This window comes from Myotis nattereri (assembly GCF_964212035.1).
Source record: "Myotis nattereri genome assembly, chromosome: 7".
Classification (NCBI taxonomy): Eukaryota; Metazoa; Chordata; class Mammalia; order Chiroptera; family Vespertilionidae; genus Myotis; species Myotis nattereri.
Window position 1 is genome coordinate 1,816,008 of NC_138082.1, and position 23,562 is coordinate 1,839,569.

General features: G+C 49.7%; 1 protein-coding gene across 1 annotated transcript in view; it reads left to right on the forward strand.

The window, feature by feature from the left end:
- Positions 1 to 1,194: 1,194 nt before the first annotated feature.
- The window catches only part of GULP1 (GULP PTB domain containing engulfment adaptor 1), an 89,087-nt gene continuing 66,719 nt past the window's right edge, over positions 1,195 to 23,562 (forward strand). The window contains exon 1 of the mRNA XM_081095552.1: positions 1,195 to 1,306. The gene's annotated coding sequence lies outside the window, so the exon portion shown is untranslated. The remainder of the gene's footprint in view (positions 1,307 to 23,562) is intronic.

Genomic DNA, 23,562 nt, shown 5'->3' on the forward strand with positions numbered 1-23,562 from the left:
GGAAAGCTGTTTGTTGGCATAAAATGTAAACATCTACACCAACTGCAGTGCCTGTTCTAGCTGCATGTGAGGACGGGTGGAGGGAGCAGCTCCCTAAATGCTTCTCCCTGGGGGTCAGAGTGGAAGTGGGGGGCAGGTAGCCCTGAGCATGAGCAGGGCCAGGACAGGAGGGCCCCAGGGGAAGCCCAGGTGCCCAGCCATGGACAGTGGCAGGCGGGCCTCCCCCAGGTGACCTTCCTCCCCTAGCATATGGATGGTCATGTGGTTTGACCCCCTGACCTTTCCTCCTGGAGATACCATCTAGGCCTCAATAGTATGTCAGCTCCAGGCCCAGAAAAGCAGCAAAACCAGCCCCAGCTGCCTCCCGGGACCAGCTGCCTTGATAATGACCCCACCCTGGTGCCGGCCAATCAGTGGAGACCACAGCCCTGAGAGGACACACCTGGAAAGTGCTGGCTGTTCTATTGGATCTTCCCCGGGGCCTCCCCTGACCCCTCCGCCCTTAAACCCTTAGGACAGGACCCAGAGCTCCAACCTCCCCCCCACCCTCAGAACCCCCCCAGGCAGTTGCCTTTACCTGCCTCGCTCCCAAGCTCCCAGGACACTTATTTACCTCCGTAGCCTGTTTCCTAAACCCCTTGCTTGTAGGAAGCCCGTCTTCCTCCTCCGCCTCTCGCCGTGTTACACGTAAGTGCCCTCCAACAGCCTGAGTCCTGCCTCTGACTGCTTTCCCGGCCGAACCCGTCCTCAGGCTGCTGCCCCCAGGCCGGTCTGACCCCAAGGGTCGACCCCTGGCGCCTGCCCCGCTGCCTCCAGCAGAATGAAAGCTCAGATGGACAAATGCTTCCTGAAGGCAGGGCCGGGGGCTCCGTCACGCTGACCAGCTAATTGGAGGAGGAGGAGGAGGAGGCGGCTGATGGTAGTTGAGGGAGGAGGGGTGCTGTCGGTGGGTTGGAACATTGAGTGTATCACCTGGCAGTCTTGCTGTTTGCCTTATCTAGCCACCGGCTCCTCTCCCTTTACAAAAAAACCTACATCCTTCACCCTGGCGCCCAGTAGGCCACTTCCTTGAACGTTCACAGGAAACGACTAGAATTTTAGAACATGTACTGCAACCTCTGTATTGAGATACACATACGTGTAATTACTGATTCATTCTACGAAGCCCAGTTTTCATGTTATTTCTTGTTCTAGGTGATTCCGTCCGACACACCGAGGAGAGCGCGGCTGAAGGAGAACGCGGCGGCCACGGCGTGATCGGGGCGCCCCGCGCCAGTGCCTGCCGCCTCCAGGCCGACACAGCCAGGTAAGAAGAAGGACACTTTGTTCACGTACTTGAAACCGTTTGAAAAAAAGACAAATGACGGAAATGTTTTATTTTGTGCTGAAAATTTAAAAAGAAATTGGTAAAATACGTAAAAGCAAAATAAAATCACGAATGAGCCTGTTTTCTAAAAATAACTTTCATCACTTTTGTTCTCTATCATTTGATTTTGTTTTGTTTTGTTGATTTTCCCCTTTACACAGAGTTGAGATAATATTCTATGTATTCTCTGTTGAATTTCTTTATTTTTGTAGTAATCTGTTTTGTCTTATTTGATCATATGAGTTAGTGTTTCATAGTTTTCATTGTATCAGTTAATACGAGCAAACGCTTTTAAAATATTTTTAGATGTGTTTACTATTCAGAGAAGATGCTTCTAGATTGATGCATACTTCACTCATTTTCCATTAGTGGCGTTACTGAAATCTGCATCACTGTTTCAATGGTTATAATATCTTAAAGGCTTCTTACTCTCCTTCTGAAAATACCTCTAGAAGGTGGTAATGAGTTACCATTTCATCAGCCATTTTTGAAAATGTTTGTTGACCTGTTGACTTAAATAAATATATTTAAAGAATTTTCCAACAAAACCTAGTTTATGTGGAAGAAAAAAAATCAAAGTTAAGATTCTGAATTTTTGTTGCAAGCGGTAGCATCCTGTGCTCACACATTCAGCCACTGTCTCCCTTACGTAGCTGAGCCAGGACAGGGCGTGTTGTATGTGCATGGTCATCCCCCGTGTCTAAAACACATCATTGGCGGCGGGTGGCGAGGGTCCATTCCTCAGCTGATGGCCGTGCAGACGTGCCCTGACCGTGAGCCTCAGCCCTCTGGTTATTTGAATGAGGTGGTGACTATGGATGTAAGGGCAGGAAGGTAGAGAATCAGCTTCCTGTGTCTTCCCATTTTCAGCAAAACCTGGCAACATGAAACATATTTCAGCTCCTTCGGGCTGGGGGTGTGCTGAGTGCCGGGGAGGAAGGGGAGGGAAGGCGATGCTGATGGCGCCCTCAGGGGGGGACCTGAGAACACGTCACAGTTCGGCGCCGGGTACCTCGGGTACCTCGTGCAGAAGGGCAAGGCCCAGGGAAGGTGACAGGGAGAGAAAGTTTTCGTTTTGAGACTGTAAATTTCGAGGTTTGGATTCACATTCTTAAGCTTTTAGGAGCAGTAAGGGATGCATCCGCGTGGACATCCAGTCTCTGGGCAGAAAGTGTCGTAAACAGGTGACAGAGCGGGAAGCAATGTCAGGAAAGTGGCAGAAAGGAAGAGAAATGCAATTTCTCCTGCTCCCTCTGTGTGAATAGACTCTAACCTTTAGACCAGTGATGGCGAGCCTATGACACGCGTGTCAGAGGTGACACGCGAACTCATTGTTTTGGTTGATTTTTCTTTGTGAAATGGCATTTAAATGTAGAAAATAAATATCAAAAATATAAGTCTTTGTTTTACTATGGTTGCAAAGATCAAAAAATTTCTCTATGTGACACGGCACCAGAGTTAAGTTAGGGTTTTTCAAAATGCTGACACGCGGAGCTCTAAAGGTTCGCCATCACTGCCTTAGGCCGATGGCACTCAGGTCTGGAGAGAGTCCTAGGGAAGTACCTCAGGGGAGAGCAAATTCACACCCTGTTCCGCCTGCCTCAGGCCTCAGCCGCAGTTACATACAGAAGAAAATAACCCTTAAACCACTGCAGACACCCAGGAAACCATTCCCTTCCCCTGACCCTCGTCCTACATTTAAAGTTTACATTCAGTACATTATCTAAGTAAATGATACTTCTGTTCTAATAATTAATACTCTTCAAGTTCATCTTTACCTGTATAACAATAACATTGGTTTTCATTTAGTAAGAGAGTTAAAGGGGAAAAAAAGTTCTGTATACTTAGGTAATATGCAGTTGTAATGCGTGGTTCCTGTGTAAATTCATTCCTATTTGAATGAAATAGTGAAACGTGGCAAAGTGATGGCCATCAGCTACGTTGCTCTCTGTGTTGTGAAGTGGTGAACTGCATTGTGGGGCTTGTAGTGCAAACTAATTGTGTATGCTCTGAGGTGTCACTTATTATATATACCCAAGCCTTCCCTTATTTAGAAGTAATACCTTTATAAAATGGCTTGATGTGCTTTAGAGCATGATGTACATGGAGGACATTGTTAAAAGGGCATTTTTTATACATAAAGACAAATAATTGAGGGCAAAGGAATAGGATTTACATTAGTAAATCCATACGGGAATGGGAGTGGCCGTCTCGGAGAAGGAAATTGGCAAAGCATGACTTGTAAATTCCATGCGTGATTCATCCGCAAGTGGTCTGATGGGCTAAGGGGCAAACTTTTTGACCAGGTGACCTGTTGGGGTCCAGCCCCAGCAGGTCCTGGGGTTCCCAAAGGTGTGGACGGAGTTGGCGAAGAATGAAGGACATGGAGACAGCGTTCAGTTGATCATCATAGCGAGGTTCTCTCTTTATTGTCCTGTTACATCTATATTTATACCATTTGATCCTATAAGCATGCCTCTATAGTCACATCATGGTATGTTTTGGGTAACGTTCTACAGTTCCTTGTTTCTTATCTGACCTTTGCCAAAAATCCTGTCTCTGTCTAGTTCTGTTGAGTTTAATCCTGTCTAGGTTAATCTCTGTGTTCCATTATAAGGGCTATTCCAAGGTCACTGCTCTACTGATGGGCTACAAGGAAGTGACTGAAGGAGATTCTCCTACCCAGTCAAGGTTATGTCCTCCCAGCCCCACTGCTTGCCTTCCCTGGGACTGCCCTGTGTCGGTGGGGCTCCAGGGGTATAGGCTTTGGTGCTTTCCCTGGTGGGCAGACCCTGGGGATGTGGGCCCAACAAGTCCCACATTTACTGCCAACAGTCTTAGTCCAAGTTCTTCGTAAGTAGCACATGGTATTTCTGTAACACTAGGGGGATTTACTGATTTATTCTCTTCCTTGGTCCTGTTAACCCCTAACCTGGGGAAACAACCTTTCTTGGGGAGGTGGTCCTGGTTTAAACACATAGAGCTTAAGTGGGGGAGTGAACATATGTCATATATGCCAGGTCCCTTGAAACGTAAGCTGTGCAGATGTTTCTTCCCTGCAGCGACTGCGTCAAGCAGCAAGCGTAGATCGGCTTCCAGCAGTGACCATCTATGGAACAACACCCGCGTATACAAGCAATCTGTATCATGTAGTAATCACACCCATGTCCGAAGAGTTTCTATCAATTACCGTTTTTTAAAAATATATTTTTACTGATTTCAGAGAGGAAAGGAGAGGGAGAGAGAGAGAGAGAAATATCAATGATGAGAGAGAATCGTGGATCGGCTGCCTCCTGCATGCCCCACACTGGGGATGGAGCCCGCAACCTGGGCAGGTGCTCTGACCGGGAATCTAACTGTGACCTCCTGGTTCATAGGTCGATGCTAAACCATTGAGCAACCCCAGCCAGGCACATAGTGTTTTTAAAATATGTAACTGATTTGAAGAATGTGGCATATTTGTTTATTTTTAGATTGGGTATCTTTTGACTTATGAGGAAAAAGATTTGTGAACTAATAAAGAGTTATACCACCCGAGCCAGGTATTTCATGAAATATCTTGAAATATACAGGGGGATATGGGTTGAACATTCTTGTATGGTTAGTTAGGTATTTAATAAATCAGAAACATGACTCCTTTTGGACTTAATGTAGAAAATAAATTAGATCTATTAAATAAATTACAAAGCATTTTTCACTTGATTTTGAAAAGTGCCTCAGTGTCTGAGCAACTTAATAAATCACAGATCTGCATCCTTTCTGTAAGCTGTCCTAATGCCAGGTTGCTATGACAGGAATTAGACCGAGCATTCCCGAGCGGATTTCACTAATTTCTAGAAGCCTCGAGGGCTGTTTAGATTTCTGGAATGCAAAGCCAGCTTCAACATTAAATCTACTTCACATATTTCCATGTTCTTCTGTCCTTTCCTACCCCGTTTCAGAATGTTAAAGCACGATTCCATGAACGTATACTGGATGGCATGGTGGTGCAATTAAAACGCTTAAGTTATTTTTAGGTAATTTCCTTTTTTTGTGGAGTTACCAAGAGATAGCACAGGACAATCAATGGCTCATAATGACTTTCCCAGAAGGCCCGGCGCTGGCTGTCCCTGCGGTGCGAGAATCGTTTCACGTGTATGTGGCAGTCTGGGTTGGTTTTTTGTTTTTCCTTCAAATTTCGATAATAGCTTAGATAGAATTGCTTGCTTTGCTTCATTAATAAAATTATTTGCTAATCCCGACCTAGGAGGAAATGGAAAAATGTTGCTGTTTAAGGATAGTTCAAAATTCAAACACATGACTTGTTAATAGCTACGAAGTAAGCAGACCCTCTTTTTTTCTTTTTTTAACATTTTTATGTATGTATGTATTTATTTTTTGATCCTCACCCGAGGATATTTTTCCATTGATTTTTAGCGAGTGTGGAAGAGAAAGGGAAAGACAGAGAGAAACATTGATGTGAGAGAGATACATCGATTGGTTGTCTCCTGCCTGGGAGGAGCCTGCAACCGAGGTACATGCCCTTGACTGGAATCGAACCCAGACCCTTTGGTCCACAGGCTGACGCTCTAGCCACTGAGCCATACCAGCCAGGGCCAGCCCCTCTTTCTTAAAAATAGTGTTGAATATACGCAATGAATGTCTACACTGGAAATAAGTTTCTTGGTTCATTACTTTTATAAAAATATATGGATAACAATAATTCTACTAGAAAAGGAGCATAAGCTTGCATTTTACTCATCTGAGTGGGGATTCTGACTTTTTTCCAAGCAAGTTTGCATACCCTCTGTCATTTACTTAGTTAGACTGTCCCAGGAAGAGTGTAAAGGACGTGTCCTGTGCACAATTTGACTTTAGTGCTATGAGCATGGAATTTCACTAGAAGGTCTATGTGCTTGGAGTTTATGGGCCTTTTACAAAACCCCAATCTCGCGTGGAGTTCTCTAAACCCCTGAGCATTACCAATCCGCCGTGGTACCCCAGGCAACATTAATAACATTAATAACAATAATGGCGCCCAGCCAGTGTGGCTCAGTGGTTGAGCATCGGCCTATGAACCAGGAGGCCATTGGTTCAGTTCCCAGTCAGGGCACATGCCAGGTTGCAGGCTCCGTCCCCAGTGCGGGGTGTGCAGGAGGCAGCCGGTCCATGATTCTCTCTTATCATGGATGTTTCTCTCTCTCTCCCTCTCCCTTCCTCTCTGAAATCAATACAAATATTTTTAATAATAATAATAATAATAATAACAATAATAATAATGGCAAAGCTACGTGCAGTGCGGCCTGTGAGGGGCCCTGTCCTGAGCTGTCTGCCCCTATGAACACTTTACTCCGCGGAGGCGGTTTCCGGAGGAGGAAGTGCAGCACGGAGCCGGGCAGCGACCTTGCCCGAGGTCACTGGCAGGGATGGGGCTCGAACCCAGGCGGGTCCTCCCTGTACCACGGCGCCTCCTGCAGCCACTCCGCCGTTGCCGTCTCACAGCACAGAAGCTAACGACCAAACCCTGCGGCACACCCGGAGATGTGCTTTTAGCCCGTCTGACGGAGAAATAGGTGTAATTTTGATTCATTCACACCAGATGGCTGTGGCCACGTTGCTGTCATTTTCCTGTCTGACCGTCTATGGGGAAGAGGCCAGTGCCCTGAGGAGTCAGGTGTGGCCTGTGGGAAAGTTCTTTGAGAAGCTGAATCGGTCCACTGAACCTTTTAAATAATCGCTGCTCTACGGCATGAAAGTATTTCAATCCAGGAATCAAACACCTCGTCAGCATTCCCGGGCCACCCTCTCTGATTTCCTGACACATCTGCCATCCGGCTCTATGCGGGACTCACCACCTGCTTCATCTTCTCCCGCCTCCTCCCCTCCCCTCCCCTCCCTGCTCCTCCCCTCCCCTCCCCTCCCTGCTCCTCCCCTCCCCTCCCCTCCCTGCTCCTCCCCTCCCTTCCCCTCCCTTCCCCTCTCCTCCCCTCCCCTCCCCTCCCTGCTCCTCCCCTCCCCTCCCCTCCCTGCTCCTCCCTTCCCCTCCCATCCCCTCCCCTCCCTTCCCCTCCCTTCCCCTCTCCTCCCCTCCCCTCCCCTCTCCTCCCCTCCCCTCCCCTCTCCTCCCCTCTCCTCCCCTCGCCTCCCCTCCCCTCCCCTCCCCTCCCCTCCCCTCCTCTCCCCCGGCCTCAGGCCCTCAGATCCCTCCTCTTCTGGTCCCTGACAGTCAGTGGTCAGTTGTAGTTTTCTGGGCATGCTTTCTGTTCGGGTCAGACTCTCTCTGGGTTCACGGCCGTTCCGTCGGTTGCTGTTGAGCCGCTCCTGTTATGGGCTGGGATTGGCCGGTGAGCTCGGATGGTGGCCACGCCGCAGATGGGCGATTCCCGGCCATGTTTTCAGCAGGTAGGTCTGCAGCTGGCGTCAGGGTGTTTCCCACGGGTGTTCCGGGCCGGCTCCAGTCGGGGGGCTTCTGCCTGGACTTGTGGGGAGGCTGCCGGGTGCAGACAGGACAGCAGTGGCCTGCGAGGTGCTGAGGGCCTGACGGACGAGTCCCGCGTGCTCCCCAGGCACCGGCGCGTGTCCTCCTCGTGGCTTTGTTCTCGTCTCAGGATAACACTCTTCTCCCTTCGGCCACCGACCCCCAAAACTGGGGCGCAAAGCCGCCCGGGCTCCGTGGGAACGCTCCCTACCTGCACGCTGTAATCCAGCAGCGTTCAGCCCCATGGGGGCAAAGGAGGCCGTTCTCCCTGCTCTCACGCCCGCCTTCGCGTCCCATGATCATCAGCCGCCTCCTCCGCAGGGATGCCATCTCGCAGGAGCAGGGCTCGCTGTCCAATTTCACAAGCAAATGCTGGGGGTTTGGCAAAACCGGTGAACTGCTCCTTCCTTGCTCCTCCTCTGTCGTAAATGCTGCATGACAGCCCGGGTCTCCCTGGCCATTGGCCGCCTCTGCCTGTAAGTGCACAAGCACGTGCTCTGCCCTTCCCCGTGGAGTCCGGCGGGTTTCCCACCACCGTCCAGCCTTCAGGAGGCCGGAGCTCCTTGAGCGGGAGGTTTGATGTCAGTTGTTCCAAAGGCGTCGGGGGTCACGTCTGTCCCAGCCTCCCCGGCCCAGCGGCATCTCGCTGCTGCTGAGTCACAGCTCTGAGGTCACTGTCAGCCTCCTCAGCCCTGACTTTCTTTCATTCATTCATTCATTCATTCATTATTTATTTGTTTGTTTGTTAATCCTCATCCGAGGATATTTTTTCCATTGATTTTGGAGAGTGTAAGGGAGAGGGGAAGATGGAGAGAAACATCGATGTGAGAGAGGCTCATCGATGGGTTGCCTCCTGCACTCGCCCGACCAGGGCCTGGGCTGGGGAGGAGCCTGCAATCAAGATACGTGCCCTTGACCATAATCGAACCCGGGACCCTTTGATCCGCAGGCCGACGCTCTATCCACTGAGCCAAACGGGCTGGGGCCTCAGCCCCTGACTTGTAGAAGCTAAGTCGGTCCATTAAGCGTTTGAAATAGAATGGAGTCCCTTTTCTCCCATCCTCAGGGGCAGCCTGTGTTTCTCTACCGTCAGATCCGCCTGAGCTACAGTAACAGCCTTTTAGTCCTTTCTTTAGTTTCCACTTCAAAAACACACATATACTAATATGCAGATAAATGCATATAATATATGCCAATAAATGCAGATTTAATGGCTCCCAGCAGGAAGGTGTCGGATAGTAAGGGCAGTTTGTGTTTCAGGTTTAGGAGAACTGGATATGCTTTTATGTATTTTATTTAAAATTTTTTTGTAGGTAAGTCATGCCTTTTTATTTTATTTTAAAAAATACACTTTTTATTGTTGCCCTAGCCGGTTAGGCTCAGGGGATAGAGCGTCAGCCTGCAGCCTAAAGGGTCCCAGGTTTGATTCCCATCAAGGACACATGCTTGGATTTTGGGCTTGATCTCCAATAGGGGATGTGCAGGAGGCAGCCAATCAATGATTCCCTCCCATCTTTGATATTTTTCTCTCTCTCTCCCTCTCCCTTCCTCTCGGAAGTCAATATAAATATTAAAAATAATATATATATATATATATATATATATATATATATATATATACTTTTTATTGTTGATAGTATTACAGATGTCTCCCCTCTGTCCCCCCTCCCCCTCCTCTTCCCAACCCCCTCCCCCAGGTCTTCACCACCCTATTGGCCCTGTCTCCGGGCTGTGCCTAAGTATTTGAGTTCTTTGGTTTATCTCTCCTCGTGCCCCTAACCCACATCGAGATCTGTCAGTCTGTGCCAGGCCCTGCTGCTTCGGGTCTTGTTTTGTTGGTCACTCCATCATGTGTGTATTTTAAAGAAATTGCACCTGCTTCCCATCGCAAAGCCTAAGGGGACCAGCGGGTTTCTTTACGGTCTGTCTTACTCAGCTCTTCCTCCTCCTTCATCCACTGTCAGTTCTTCAAATGGCAGGTGGGTGCACCTTCGAGTCTCTGCACACAGCGTTCCCTCTGCCTGGCGAGCTTCCCTCACCTTTGAGCTGCAGTTGAAACGTCCCTCCCCTGGAGCCTGCTGTAGCTTCTATCCGGCCCGGCTCCCCTGCTTGTGCCGCCAGCGCACCTGCTGTCTCTCCTGTCACTCCCGTCACCGGTGCGGCTTCTAAAACCTGCTGTGTTTCCTGACGCAAAGAAGCTGCCTCCAAGTCTAGTTCGCTCATGACCTCAGCCACAGGAGAAGGTCTCAGTCAACACTGATTACCTAAGGGGCTGGTGATGGAAAGGCACCTTGTTACTGCTTTTAAAGATGGGCTGTTTCTTGAGAGAAGTAAATGTATCCCTTTTATGTATCTTTTGGATTTTCAAATGCTTTGACATTATCTCTAAGCTAGAGGCTCGGTGCATGAAATTCATGCACTGGGGGTGGGGGGTCCCTCAGCCTGGCCTGTGCCCTCCAGCAGTCTGGGACCCCTCGGGGGATGTCCGCCTGCCATCAGACATCTCTCTCGCAGTCTGGGATCCCTCGCTCCGTATCACCCCCTGCAGCGGAGGTGGGAGAGGCTCCTGCCACTGCCTCTGAGTGGTGCTCCCCCTGTGGGAGTGCACTGACCACCAGGGGGCAGCTCCTGTGTTGAGCGTCTGCCCTCTGGTGGTCAGTGCATGTCATAGCGACTGGTCGTTCTGCCGTTCGGTCAATTTGCATGTTGGGGTTTTATTATATAGGATAACGGAGATGTATAATTTAAAAAATCTGTATCTTCACCTTATGCACTAATACTGACTGAATGTTACAATGATGTCCTGGGGAATCAGGGGTACGAGACAGGCGGGTTATTGTGTTTGTTGAGAGAAGTTCCGATTTCAGTCTGCTTACTGAACACTAAGTTTATTTTATTGCATTAAAATGGCGTTTTTAAGGAATGTGTTTAGCATTGACGACTGCCTTTTATATGCTTCTGCTTGATGACCCGCTACTGTTATAGGTCTCGTTTCCTGAAATCTTCATCCTTTTCTTTGAAAAGAAGCTGCATGAATATATTTTAATTGAAATATCGACAACAGCTGTCTGCCCGCGAGACAGATAATGCTTTACTTACTAGGACGATTCTAGCCAGTAGGCACGTATTCTAAATCATAACACGTCAGGAATCTTCATTGGAGAAAGTGATTTGTGATTTTTTTAAAGAGCTTAATTTAGCAAGAAGGGAGCGCAGATTTGCGGGATCAGATGCCTGCCCTCCCAGAGTTCAAAAGGATGCAGGGCGTTCAAAAGGAAGCTCGATCCCGTGAGCGTGGCGATCCCCTAGAGCTCACCACTGTTAGTCACTACACAGAGGCCCCCACCAGCTCAGGGCTCAGCGTTCTGTCCTGTTCTAAAGTAATATTTGTGACGGGAGATGATTCCAACTGCCGTGTTCGTGAACCTGTGTACATTTTGAAATCACACCCACTGACAAAAATAGTTCTGGTCTCTTCTAAGAACAAACTGTGTAATTAGAGCCATTGATAATTTCTTTGGCGGAATTCATGCACGTGACTGTTTTAAACTACGAAACAGGTTCTTACCTGCAGGGGAAATACCTTGATCAGAAATGCCCTCGGGGTGGGCTGCCCCGCTGCAATTTCTCCACATTTGGGAAACTCGCTGCACAGTGTGGTAGTGGTGGGGCTGCGTGCGTGCTGTCCCCAGAAAATAAAATGAAATTCTAAAACAGGCTTATGGCAGAGGAACTAGGTGGTGTTGAGGGCCCCTTTGTAACACGTTATAATGTTTGGTTTTATGGGATAACTAGAGGCCCGGTGCATGAAAATTCGTGCACTGGAGGAGGGGGGTCCCTCAGCCCGGCCTGCCCCCTCTCACAGTCTGGGAGCCCTCAGGGGATGTCCTACTGACGGCTTAGGCCCGCTCCCTAATTAGCATATTACCCTTTTATTAGTATAAATGTTATAAGAGCAGATATGTTACCATGAGGGACAAGCCTGAAGATGCTGGGATGCAGTAGCATCTTGAAAGATGCTTTGTAGCATCATTTGAGAATCCTAAACAAAGCTCACCCCTTTCATTCCGCAATCCCAGAGTTTACAGGTAACTACGACTCCTCCCTATAGTTGCAGCATGTCAAACTCACACCGGCTGTAGAGCCACGTGGTCTTGAGAGCTTTTTCCATCTGGGCCTTAGGAGCCTTCGCTAGAATCAGGCGTAAATCTAAGGGAACTGCATTTCACAGATAAGAGGAAAGGGCACATTTGGGGGAGGTTTTTTGAAGACTATAGCCTGAAGCCTGCGATGTGTCCATATCTCAGGGCTCGCGGGAAGGATCCCCGATAAAATCCCCTTCATCTCGGTAACGAAGCGACTTTATCTCGGGGACTGCGCTGCCTGTGCCCGCCGGTGACATGTGGCCCAGGTGCCGAAGAGGTAGGCGGCTCTCTGGAGTCCCATGATGCCTTGGAGAATGTGACTTATGCTGCTGCCCTCGCACATTTCAAAGAACAGTTAGGTTTGGAGGAAATGTTAACATTAGTCCAAATCATGTGTCCGTGTAGAATCAGAGAAAGCTGCTTGCCGCTGGAGAAGGAAAGAACAGGACTGGAATATGCCCTTTGAAAAGGAGGAGCAGATGAAGCTAGGGGATTAAAGCTGCAGCCGATGCCAGCTTCCTCTTCTCCCTTCCTTCCTTCCTTCCTTCCTTCCTTCCTTTTTTTACCCAATATATTTTTATTGATTTCAGAGAGGAAGGGAGAGGGAGATATAAAAACATTAATGATGAGAGGGAATCATTGATTGGCTGTCTCCTGCTAGCCCCCTACTGGGGATTAAGCCCACAACCCAGGCCTGTGCCCTGACCAGGAATTGAACTGTCATGTCCTGGTTCATGATGCTCAATCACTGAGCCACATCAGCATGGCAATGCCAATAGTCCATCTCTTCCATCACAGGACTAGCGAGCGCAAGACTGGTAACTAAAGCACATACCACTGACTCCTGTAACTGAGCGTTGGAATTAAGAATTAAAGGAAAATACTTTCATTATTTCAAAATACCCTCGGGGAGCATGGAAGGAGCCCCACCGTTCTTGGGTACAAGCAAACACCGTGTTTGCAGAGAATAAAGCTAAACCCAGATGCCTCGGTCCTGTGGGACAGGAACACTGCTCATTTGTAAAGCCCTTTTCTGGGAATCTTGTGCCCATTCAGTGGCTAATTAATAACTAATAATAATTAATAATGCAAAAGGGAGGAAAGATATAATTATCTAGAATAAACTGAGAAAATATACTTTTAAAATGTTACTGAATTTATCTTTCCGTTGCTGGTGGAAGTGGGCCTCGTGCAATGTCACTAGAAGAGGGATTCTGTGGGACTCACCGGGAGATTGCGGGGTGCAGAAGCCTGTTCTGTGGGCTCGACCCCGGAGGGTCCACGGCCCCCTCTCGCTCCGCCCCCCGAGGAAGACGGTGTCTTCAGCAGAGCTGGGCAGAGCCTCGCCTCCCCGAGCGCACCCATGGCGGGGCAGTGCCCCGGGTCTCGCCCAGAAACGCAGGGTTTCGGCTGCTGGTTCCACTCTGGTCCCAGGAGCGAACAGCGTCCAAACGGAATTGACTCCTTTTGAAAATGCCCCTCAGGCCCCTTGCAGTTCCGCGCCCGATCTGATCGCAGCTGCGCCTGCCCCGTTGAAGTTAACGCCTCCTCCATCGATGTCCTCTGTCTGGTCCAGTCGGAGGAGAAACAGCATCTCCTTTTCTCCCTGGGCTTCAGTACTTGCTGGGCAGCAAAACGCGTGGGGTTGTCAGTTACAGCAGCGTAACACACGGGGAGACTTTTCTGAAATTAACGCTTAAAAATAATCGTTAGCTGTTCTGAGATGAAGCAATGGTCAGCTGCTAGTATGCTGTATCTTATCATCCAAAATCGGGATAAATTTCCCAGACGCACATGGCGCCAGGCCCAGTCACCTGGGGAAAACGCAGACTTCCTGGCTGCCAAGAAGTGATGTTTGTGCTGTGTTTCTGCCCCTAAAGTGAAGGATTTAAACACCAACTCACAAGGGGTATTTTGGGTGATTTTCTTTAGCATTCTGTTCTAATCATTACAATTTATCCACCTTACACGAAAATATTTTGTTAATTCAAGAAAGTAAGATTAATTAAAAGCAGAAGGATTACAAATTGAGGCTGAAAGCTAAGATTTATATATTAACAATTTGTACTATCAACCGGTGACTAAAAAAATTAACGTACCGTAGAAAATTAAAATCTCAACAATTAAAACATTGAATAATGTAGAAGAAGTTTTTAGGCCATCTATAAATTAGATCTTATAATCCCAAATATAACTCAATGTGCCAGTTACACCACCAATCGATCATATAACCTTTTTTTATTACAAAATTTTTTTATTGAATTTATTGGGGTGACCTTGGTTAATGAAATTACATATTTTCAAGTGTATAATCCTATACTACATCATCTGTACATTGTGTTGTGTGGAAATTCATTTTTTAAGGTAGCATTTCTCAGAAAGCTTCTGATGATGGATTGTCCCAAACGATGGCCATGATGCAGTAAAAAATATGTTCGGGTTCATTAGCCTGAGGTGGTTCTTTATGTCCCTCAGTACTTACTTTGTGCATTTCACAGTGCTGGGTAGATGTTAGAGGACCAGTAAACATTTAATCAATCAGTCTATACACACATTGAATGGCAACACCTGTAAACCTACTTTCGCCCCACCCTGTATTTACTAAAATTGGGCCACAGTATGGGTGCTGCAAGTTTCAAAAGCCCAAATAAAGGAACATGATTCTCAGAGTTTGCTACAGAAGGCGTCTTTGTGGTTGGGAAGGCCTGGGAGTCCTTGGCATTGAGCTGCGGGCGGCGGGCAGCTGCCCGGGTCCCAGCTCCTGTGGGCGGGCCCCTCCCGGGATGAAGAGGAAAGCCGTTGTCTGGAGACATTCTCGATCTGAAACGCTATTCCCGTGGAAGCCCCCAGCCCCAGGGGCACGCAGAGCACCGGCCATGTGTTCCGATGTTGTCGCATTTCGATTTTGTCAGGACTCCCGGCTCCAGGTCACCACCGATGTCTCGTTACGGCCGCACAATCTGACGAATGGCGGTGTGCGCTGGCCCTTCTGTGTTATTTGTGCAGGAATTAGAAGGATTTCAAAACATCCAGACCTGCGTGTTTGTCACCAGCTTGAGAGCAGAACCATCGATCTCCATGTCCTTTGTGACGAAGTGCTTGACTCTAGGGATTATTTCTGGTGGGAAAAAGAAAGATGAGCTGTCACTTTCCGTGCTGGCAAGATGATGGAGTCATTCCTATTAATAAGCCCTCAGGCGTGTGCTGGGGCTTGACTCTGACCAGCGCGGCGTTGGGGACTGGGAGGCGGGATGGGGATGGAGGTGGGAGCAGTGGCCTCCCCCTGGTGTGCGTGTGTTCGTAGTGGCTCATGCTTTCTAGTCGCAGAGAAAGCCCTGCTGGGGCAGGGGGAGCTCTGGGGTGGCACAAATCAAGGTGCTTTACCACCTACCTGGCGCTTCCATGTTTACAAAGTACTCGTCCAACTTGTGTGCGTGACCCATGGACACCGACAGCAGGGTGCGAAGGCCTGGGGCGGGTGCAGGGGCGGCGGGGTGAGGTCGGGGGGGAAAAGGTAAGACTTTCAACAGTAAAGATTTAAGTAAACAAACAAACAAACAACAGCACCTCGCTCCTATGTTGGACCCTCCCAGGATCCATTTGGAAGAAACCACAAATGTCTCTTACGTGGCCTCCTAGCCACGTGAGAACGGTCGCTCTGTGTCCGATCCTCGCAAGCCCTTTCATGTTTCTCATTTGACTCTAATTAAGAAGGAAGTGGTGAGTGTGCCCTTCCCAGTCTGGGCAGCGGCGGCCGCGGGGTGGACATGTAGCCGGAATCGCTCTCTGATGTTGTAGGTGGGAACGTGGCCAAGCATTGCCTTCTCCTGGGCCCGAGGGTCCTGCCTGTCTCTCAGGTGCCAGGGGTCCCGTCCAAGGTGCTCTCGCTCCACCCTGGGCCTATTGCCTGGCATCTGGGAGCCTCTGCCTCAGGCTCAGTCATCCACCCTCAGTGAATGTTCTGGAAAGATACCTCAACAGGGAAAACCTAAAAGGCTGCATGATCTTAATTAAAATTAACCCGCCTGGCTGGTGTGGCTCAGTGGTTGAGTGTCAACCTATGAGCCAGGAGGTCAGGGTTCGATTCCCGGTCAGGGTTCGATTCCCGGTCAGGGCACAGGCCCGGGTTGTGGGCTCGATCCCCAGTGTGGGGTGTGCAGGAGGCAGCTGATCCATGATTCTCTCTCATCACTGATGTTTCTCTCCCTCTCTCTCTCTCTCTCTCTCTCTCTCTCTCTCTCTCTCTCTCTCTTCCCCTTCCTCTCTGAGATCAATAAAAATCTATTTAAAAAAAATTAACGCAAATGATGAGGAGCAGAGAGGACTGGTACGGTCTGGGCCACCTCGAGTCCCAGCCTGGCCCACCACCTGGCCAGGTCCACCACGGAGCTGCCCGTCGTGTGGCTCGGTTAGGGGAGCCACTCGAGCCCGTTCTGTTCCTGCGGCAGCTGGAGTCGATTGTCCTTCGTTCGGAGCGGAAGGAGCCCTGACTGTTAGTTTAAATTAATACGACAGATCCGTAACGGCTCTGCCTGCGGAACGAGCTAACGCTTTGAATTAGGCTTTACAATGATGGGCTGACAGTTTAAGATCATTGGTTTTCAAAAACATGAAAAATAGCCTTTTAGAAAACTCGGTGGCAAATGTCAAACGCCAGCTAATGAAAATGGTCTTTTTATTTTTAGAATGCCAGTCAAATTACGCTTCTAACAATAATTAGAGAGGTTAATTTTTTTGTGTGTGAAAAGTAATATAATGGACACGTGGAATGAAAGCAGTGGTTTCTGGCATTTACATTTAGGTGCGGATGTGGAAATTAATTTTCTTCCCTTTGATGATTTTAAACAAAAACAGGCCCCCACACCAGTACAGCTTTCCACCCATAAAGCAGCGCGGCCTCTTTTCACTGTTCGTTGGTCTGCGCTCACGACGCCTGGTCACATTTGGTACCTGGCGCCCGTAAAGTCACTACCATCAATTATTAGCCTCATTCTGGGCGTTTTATGAAATGAGGAGTGAGGGAACTAGTAAGGTTGGGATGGTGCATGACCGACATGCTTTCCGAAGAAGGAGATACTTAGATTTTATATTTGTAAAAATAGCACGAAAGATACGGTCCCATTGGAAACCTTTGTTTTTTAGAGAAAGTATGTAAAGTCGCTGGAAGTCTTTTTATTTTGATTCGGTGCCTGCGTCAGTCCTGCGATCCTCCGGGGAAAATAGGGTAGACCAGATGCCTGTGGCTGACTCTCCCACTGACTTCAATGACTGTGCTCGAGTTTCCCAGCCTCTCCGTGTCCTCGTGTGTGAGGCAGGGTAAGGGCAGTGCCTCCCTGGTGGCATTGTGGTGGGAATTGCGGAAGGCGATATTTATAAAGTGCGTGGAACAGCACTTGCTACAGTGAAATCTAGTAGCTGTTAACTATTCTTTTTTAAAAATATATTTTAATTGATTTCAGAGAGGAAGAAAGAGGGAGAAACATCAATGATGAGAGAGAACCATGGATCTGCTGCCTCCTGCAGGCCCCACACTGGGGATCGAGCCCACAACCCGGGCCTGTGCCCTGACCGGGAATCGAACTGTGATCTCCTGGTTCGTAGGTCGACGCTCAACCCCTGAGCCCCGCCGGTCGGGCTGTTGTTTATTCTTATGATGCGGCTGACGCAAAGTAGCTTCTGTGTGCTTTGCTAATCAAAGAGTGGGGGGTCCCAGGTCTCATTTGAAACATCAAATTCTGTTTCCTTTTCCGTGTCACTCTGTGAGAAGCGGCTTGTCTTTCAGTTTTGTGCCAGGGGCGGAGGCGTCCAGGAAACAAAGCCTACAGGTGGGTGGAGAGTCTCAGGGGGCTGAGGGGCTGGGTGCCCCATAAAGAAAAGAGCAGGAAAAACAAAACACGATCAACTGTCCGTAGCATTAACGATGAAGACTATTCCTGTCTTTATCTCCACTGGGTCTCAGAGGTGTCGGAGGGAGGACCCGCCAGGGCAGTGAGAGCTGGCAAGTACCAGGGGGGCAGCTGGCCGATGAGCCACAGGGCCTGCCTGTCGACTCTCAGCCAGCACGGGGGCAGCGGGTGCCCTCACGCCAGACCACGCTGCCGGGGTCCTCACAGGCCCCCCCACCCCCCCGGGCTGCCGTGGGCATGACCGCGTGTTTATCGTACCTTCTGCCGTGGGAATCCCCGAATGTCCATCTCCTCCGAAACCTGGTACATCAGGTCGTAGACGCCAGATGGGAGCTCCCTGAGGCACGTTAATCAACGTTAAACAAAGTGGCTGCCTTTGCTCCGTAAGAAAAGAAGTCCTCGAGGGCTGCAGCTCCAGGACCCACGGAGTAAAGCCAATGCCACGCTGACGAGCAGTATGTCATCAGTTCACATTACCAGAAGGTTCGACTACAAGCCTGGAGACCGTTTTTGGAAAGCCTCCTTTGTTAAAAACATAACTTTATAAAGTAGCTGAAATGAAAATATACATGCGTTTCCCATTTGAATTGTGGCTGAGAAGGAAGTTCTGACTCTCTCACAGGAACACCTCTCACCAGGTTTGCTTTCCCGCAGAGAGGGAAGCCACCTGCACAGGTTTTCTTTTCCAAAAGATAGTCCTAGGAAGATTTTTAAAAATATATATATATTTTTATTGATTTCAGAGAGTAAAGGAGAGGGAGAGAGAGAGAGAGAGAAACATCCATGATGAGAGGGAATCACTGATTGGCTGCCTCCTGCACGCCCCACACTGAGGACTGAACCTGCAACCCAGGCCTGTGCCCTTGATCAGGAATTGAACCCGGGACCCTTTAGTCCGCAGGCTGACGCTCTATCCACTGAGCCAAACCGGCCAGGGCTAGAAAGATTTTTAAAAACTGCCGTGTATTCCATCTTCTCTCCTTGTGTCCGCGGCCAGTTTCGCCCCCCCCCCCCCCACACACACTTTCTAGCTCTACTCTGGTCTTTATTACCTCTGGCCCCAGCCACTGCCGTCACCCTCGGCCAGTCTCCCTGTTCAGATTACCCTGTGCCGCTGCCACAGCGATGCCGGTAAAACACGTTCTCCTTGGTCGATATCCAATACCAATAGCTGTCAGAGTGTTTTCCCACCTGCATGTGATGTGAAAAGCTGGCTCCTCCACAAACCAGCCAGGAGCGAGTCCGCCTCCCTGAGCGCTGCATCCGGCCTGCCTCGAGCACGTGCCCGGCGCGGCCCTGACCACCTCGCACCCCAGCAGCTTGGTCCCCGCACCAGCACATCGCGGAGCCGGTGCCAGGCGCGGTGCGTGCTGTCCTAAGCACAGGGACTCGGCGCTTGAGCCCCCCAGGTTGGCAAGGTTCCCCGAGGTGCCGGCTGGGCTGTCGACAGAGCCTACAAACATATTCCACACCGTCCTGTCTAAACTGACTTTATCTCGCAGAACCTTTCTTTTAGGAATCTTGTCTGGCCCGGCCAGTGTGGCTCAGTGATTGAGCATCGGCCTGTGAACCAGGAGGTCACGGTTCGATTCCCAGTCAGGGCACAGGCCAGGGTTGTGGCTCGATCCCCAGTGGGGGGCGTGCAGGAGGCAGCCGATCAGTAGTTCTCTCTCATCATTAATGTTTCTATCTCTCTCCCTTTCCCTTCCTCTCTGAAATCAAGACAGTTTTATTTAAAAAAATAAAGGAGCGAACATGTCTGATACTTTCCCAAGCTCGGTTGGTTTAGAACATAGTCCGGCCCCTAGACCCACTCTCCGTGGGACGTCTAGACGGTCCTGTGGGTTCTTCTGTGAAAGATGAATTGCTCTTCTTTCCAGCCCCCTCTGCGTGTGCCCAGGGCCCAGGTGAACGGGCAGCCAATCTGTGAAGGACAGAACCACCTACAGACAAAGCCTGCGGGGAGGGGGGGGGGGCGGGGGGAGGGGGGACAACCACGTCTGGCTTCGGTTCTGGACGGCAGCGTAGACTCGTGCATGGCACCCAGCACTTCAGCCTGCGAGGCTCTGAGCTCAGCCTGCGGGCCCGAGCTTTGTGTTTGGGTGCTGGCTGGGCTGGGCGTAGGCTACGCGACTAACCTTCCTGCCACAGTGACTCGTCCGGTTGCATCCCTTCGGAGTCGGCTCCTGCGTCCTCTAGGATCCCCTCTTCCCACCATCTGAAAAGCAGGCAAGACTTTCAAACACTGCATTTCACTCAGACACGAAGACTTGTTTGAACTTGTCTAGATGAGGCATGACTTCAGTGAATGCTGTGTTGGTGTTTTGGTTAGATGGCTAGCGATTTGGGAATAAGAGTTACTATGGCCCTTTCGTACCCAGTGGTGTTTTATGAGGAATTTGCCTCATAGTAATTGAGTCCCAGATAAGAGTCAGCCTGAGATATTGGGAAGTTCAGACAGCGTCATTAGAGTCACTTCCGTTGACAGTAAAATGCTGATTCTGCCACTAGATTTGGGTGAATCACTTGGCTGCGTCAGTGTAGACATGGTCATATCGAATTGCTCGCACTCCGAGAGAAGGATTTGGGGGAGTAAATGAGATGCTATATTTAAAACATTAGTTCATTGCCAGACACGCACTAGGCGTCAAGTCTAGGGTACAGCAACGCTTCAGAGCACCCCGAAGATGAGGCGGAGGCAAGGAATTCTAGCCACTCTGCTCACCTGCTCTTGTTTAGTCTACATCGCAGACTGTGGGGCCCGCCGGACGTGTCTCCCTCGCTCACCACTGATCACAGGAAACCTGCAGGAGGAAGAATTCCAGCTCATTCCTTTCCGGGTAAATGAACTGCAGGGCCGGACACAGATAGGCGCACAGTGGCTGCTGCCGAGTCACATCGCTCTCCAGCCCAGCGCGTGTCTCCTGGCCCCACCTCCCCGCTTGCAGCGAAGCAGAACACCCACCTGGAAACGTGCCAGTCCTGTAGCAGCCCCCGTTCCTCCCTCGTCACGCGGTAACGCATCCGCGGGCGCAGGAGGCGCGTTCACTCCTCTCCCTTCTGTCTTCACCTGTCACTTTCCTTGTATCCCTGTCCTCCCCCAGGGAGCGTGTCTTTGATTTGCAGTTGGGCCTGCCTTCCCGGTATATCTGTGTGTTTTTCTCACTAAAGGGATTGCGTGGAGCCCTAGGCAGCGTGGCTCCGTGGGTAGAGCAGCGGCCCAGGGTCCCGGTTTGATTCTGCTCAGGGGCACGTACTCGGTCGCAGTCTTGATCCCTGACCCTGGTCAGGGCCCGTGCGGGAGGCAGCCACCCAACGTGCTCTTTCACATCGATGCTTCTCTCTCTGTCTCTCTCCCATTCACTCTCTTAAAAAAATCAATGGAAAACATCCTTGGGTGAGAATTACCAAGAAAAAGAAGGAAGGGAGGGAAAGAAAGAAAGAAGAGGGAGGGAGGGAGGGAGGGAGGGAGGGAGGGAGGGAGGGAAGGAAGGAAGGAAGGAAGGAAGGAAGGAAGGAAGGAAGGAAGGAAGGAAGGAGGGGAGGGAAGGAAGGAAGGAAGGAAGGAAGGAAGGAAGGAAGGAAGGAAGGAGGGGAGGGAAGGAAGGAAGGAAGGAAGGAAGGAAGGAAGGAAGGAGGGGAGGGAAGGAAGGAAGGAAGGAGAAAGAAAGAAATGACGAGGAGTGACTAACGGTGAGTTACCATTTGGGTGGTAAATGGACTCCTAGTAACAGTGCTCCTGTACTAAGCATACAGCGGACTCAGGACTCCGCACACAGGCGGCGTGAGCGCTGGGAGAAGCCGCTGTGCCCTTGGGTCGGGGAGAGCAGCGCCAGGGATGCAGCGCAGCAATAAAGCCAGGAAATGAGAACGGGTGTTTCTGCTATAGATTTTCCAAATGACCATACATTTCTGCTCATGCGAAGGTTTGAGCAGCAATTCCCGTTGCGACACTAGCTTGGGAGTCTTGGAATTATGCCCAGAAATAATGCTTTGGAGGGAGGTTGGAGACTATGGCCAAATGAATTATTGCCACATTATTGGCAAGTGCAGGGAGAGATTGGTTTGGCTTGAACTTTAAAGGAAGTCGAGGATAGCATCGGCGCCAATGGCCCCTGTCGATTTTGTTCACTTTTTCATTCATTCAGGCATTTAGGACGCTGTTCTCTTCACTGATTCTTTCCTTCTCCTTTTCTAATTGTATACGTGTAGGTTTCAGCTAATTCCGTTTCTCTACGTCTAACCCAAGCATGTCAACCTCAAAGGCTAACACGGGCCAAATAAATGAGGCAGGCGGCCCGTGAGCCGTGAGTTTGACATGCTTGGTCTAATAACTGTGATATGTATACCTACAAATCGGTGATTCCCCCAAATAATATTACTAATATTCACAGTGCAAAGGAATTGCCCCAAATATGTATTACATTGTGATCACCACACAATTAAGAAATATATGTTAGGGACCTTGCGCTGTATTTCTGACATTGTTATACCAGGTGGCTTAGCATTTACACAATAGGACAGAAGTAATCCTGGTTTCAATAAAGTAGGGACTTTCCCATTTGTTGGTTGTCTACTGTTTTCATCTTAATATTTAAACATTTAATTGTTACTGGTTCATGATGAATGATATTGAAGCATTCAACATGTGTCATACAGTGAAATAATTGACAGTTACGTTATATTTTTGAATCACTTTAGTCCGTGTTTTGAATTAGAAGGAGAACAGGGGCTGGAAGAGCAGAGGCAGGAACTGGTTGGCTGTACACAGTTGGTAGTGACTCCTTCATTGTTAATAAAGCAGTGGTTTCAGAATCGTTATATATGACCTAGAGGCCCGGTGCATGAGATTCATGCACTCAGGGGGGAGGGGGTCCCTCAGCCTAGCCTGCACCCTCTCCCAGTCCGGGAGCCCTCAGGGGGATGGCCAGCTGGCACCCCGCAGGGAACAGGCCTAAGCCGGCAGTTGGACTTCCTTAGCGCTGTCGCGGAGGCAGGAGAGGCTCCCGCCACCGCCACTGCCCTTGCCGGCCCTGAGCCTGGCTTCTGGCTGGGCGGCGCTCCCCCTGTGGGAGTGCACTGACCACCAGGGGGCAGCTCCTGTGTTGAGCGTCTGCCCCCTGGTGGTCAGTGTGTGTCATAGCGACCAGGTCGTTCTGTCGTTTGGTCAATTTGCATATTAGCCTTTTATTATATAGGCTGTGGTTATGCAGTTATATATTTTTCCTCAAGAGTTAAAATCAGTGCATCCTTTAGACTAAGATGAATTACCACCATTTTCTTTACTCTCTTCAATTGGGATGCTTTACTTATAAAAGAAATCGGAGATATCAGGACATGAGTGAGATCTCTTTTCTAAGCCAAGATGTTTCCCGCTGGGTCCATGCGGGTATGGGACTTGCTGAGCGTTCTCAGGAATCGCTCTCGTTGCCTGAATGAGGCCGACAGGAGCAAGGCGGGCTCCCCTGAGTTTCAGAAGCCCTGACTCCATGAGTCAGAGAGGGCTTTTTTGTTTTTTTAAACATATCTTTATTGATTTCAGAGAGGAAGGGAGAGGGAGAGAGAGATAGAAACATCAATGATGAGAGAGAATCACGGATCGGCTGCCTCCTGCACGCCCCCTACTGGGGGTTGAGCCTACCACCCAGGCATGGGCCCTTGCACATGGAATTGAACCCAGGACCCTTC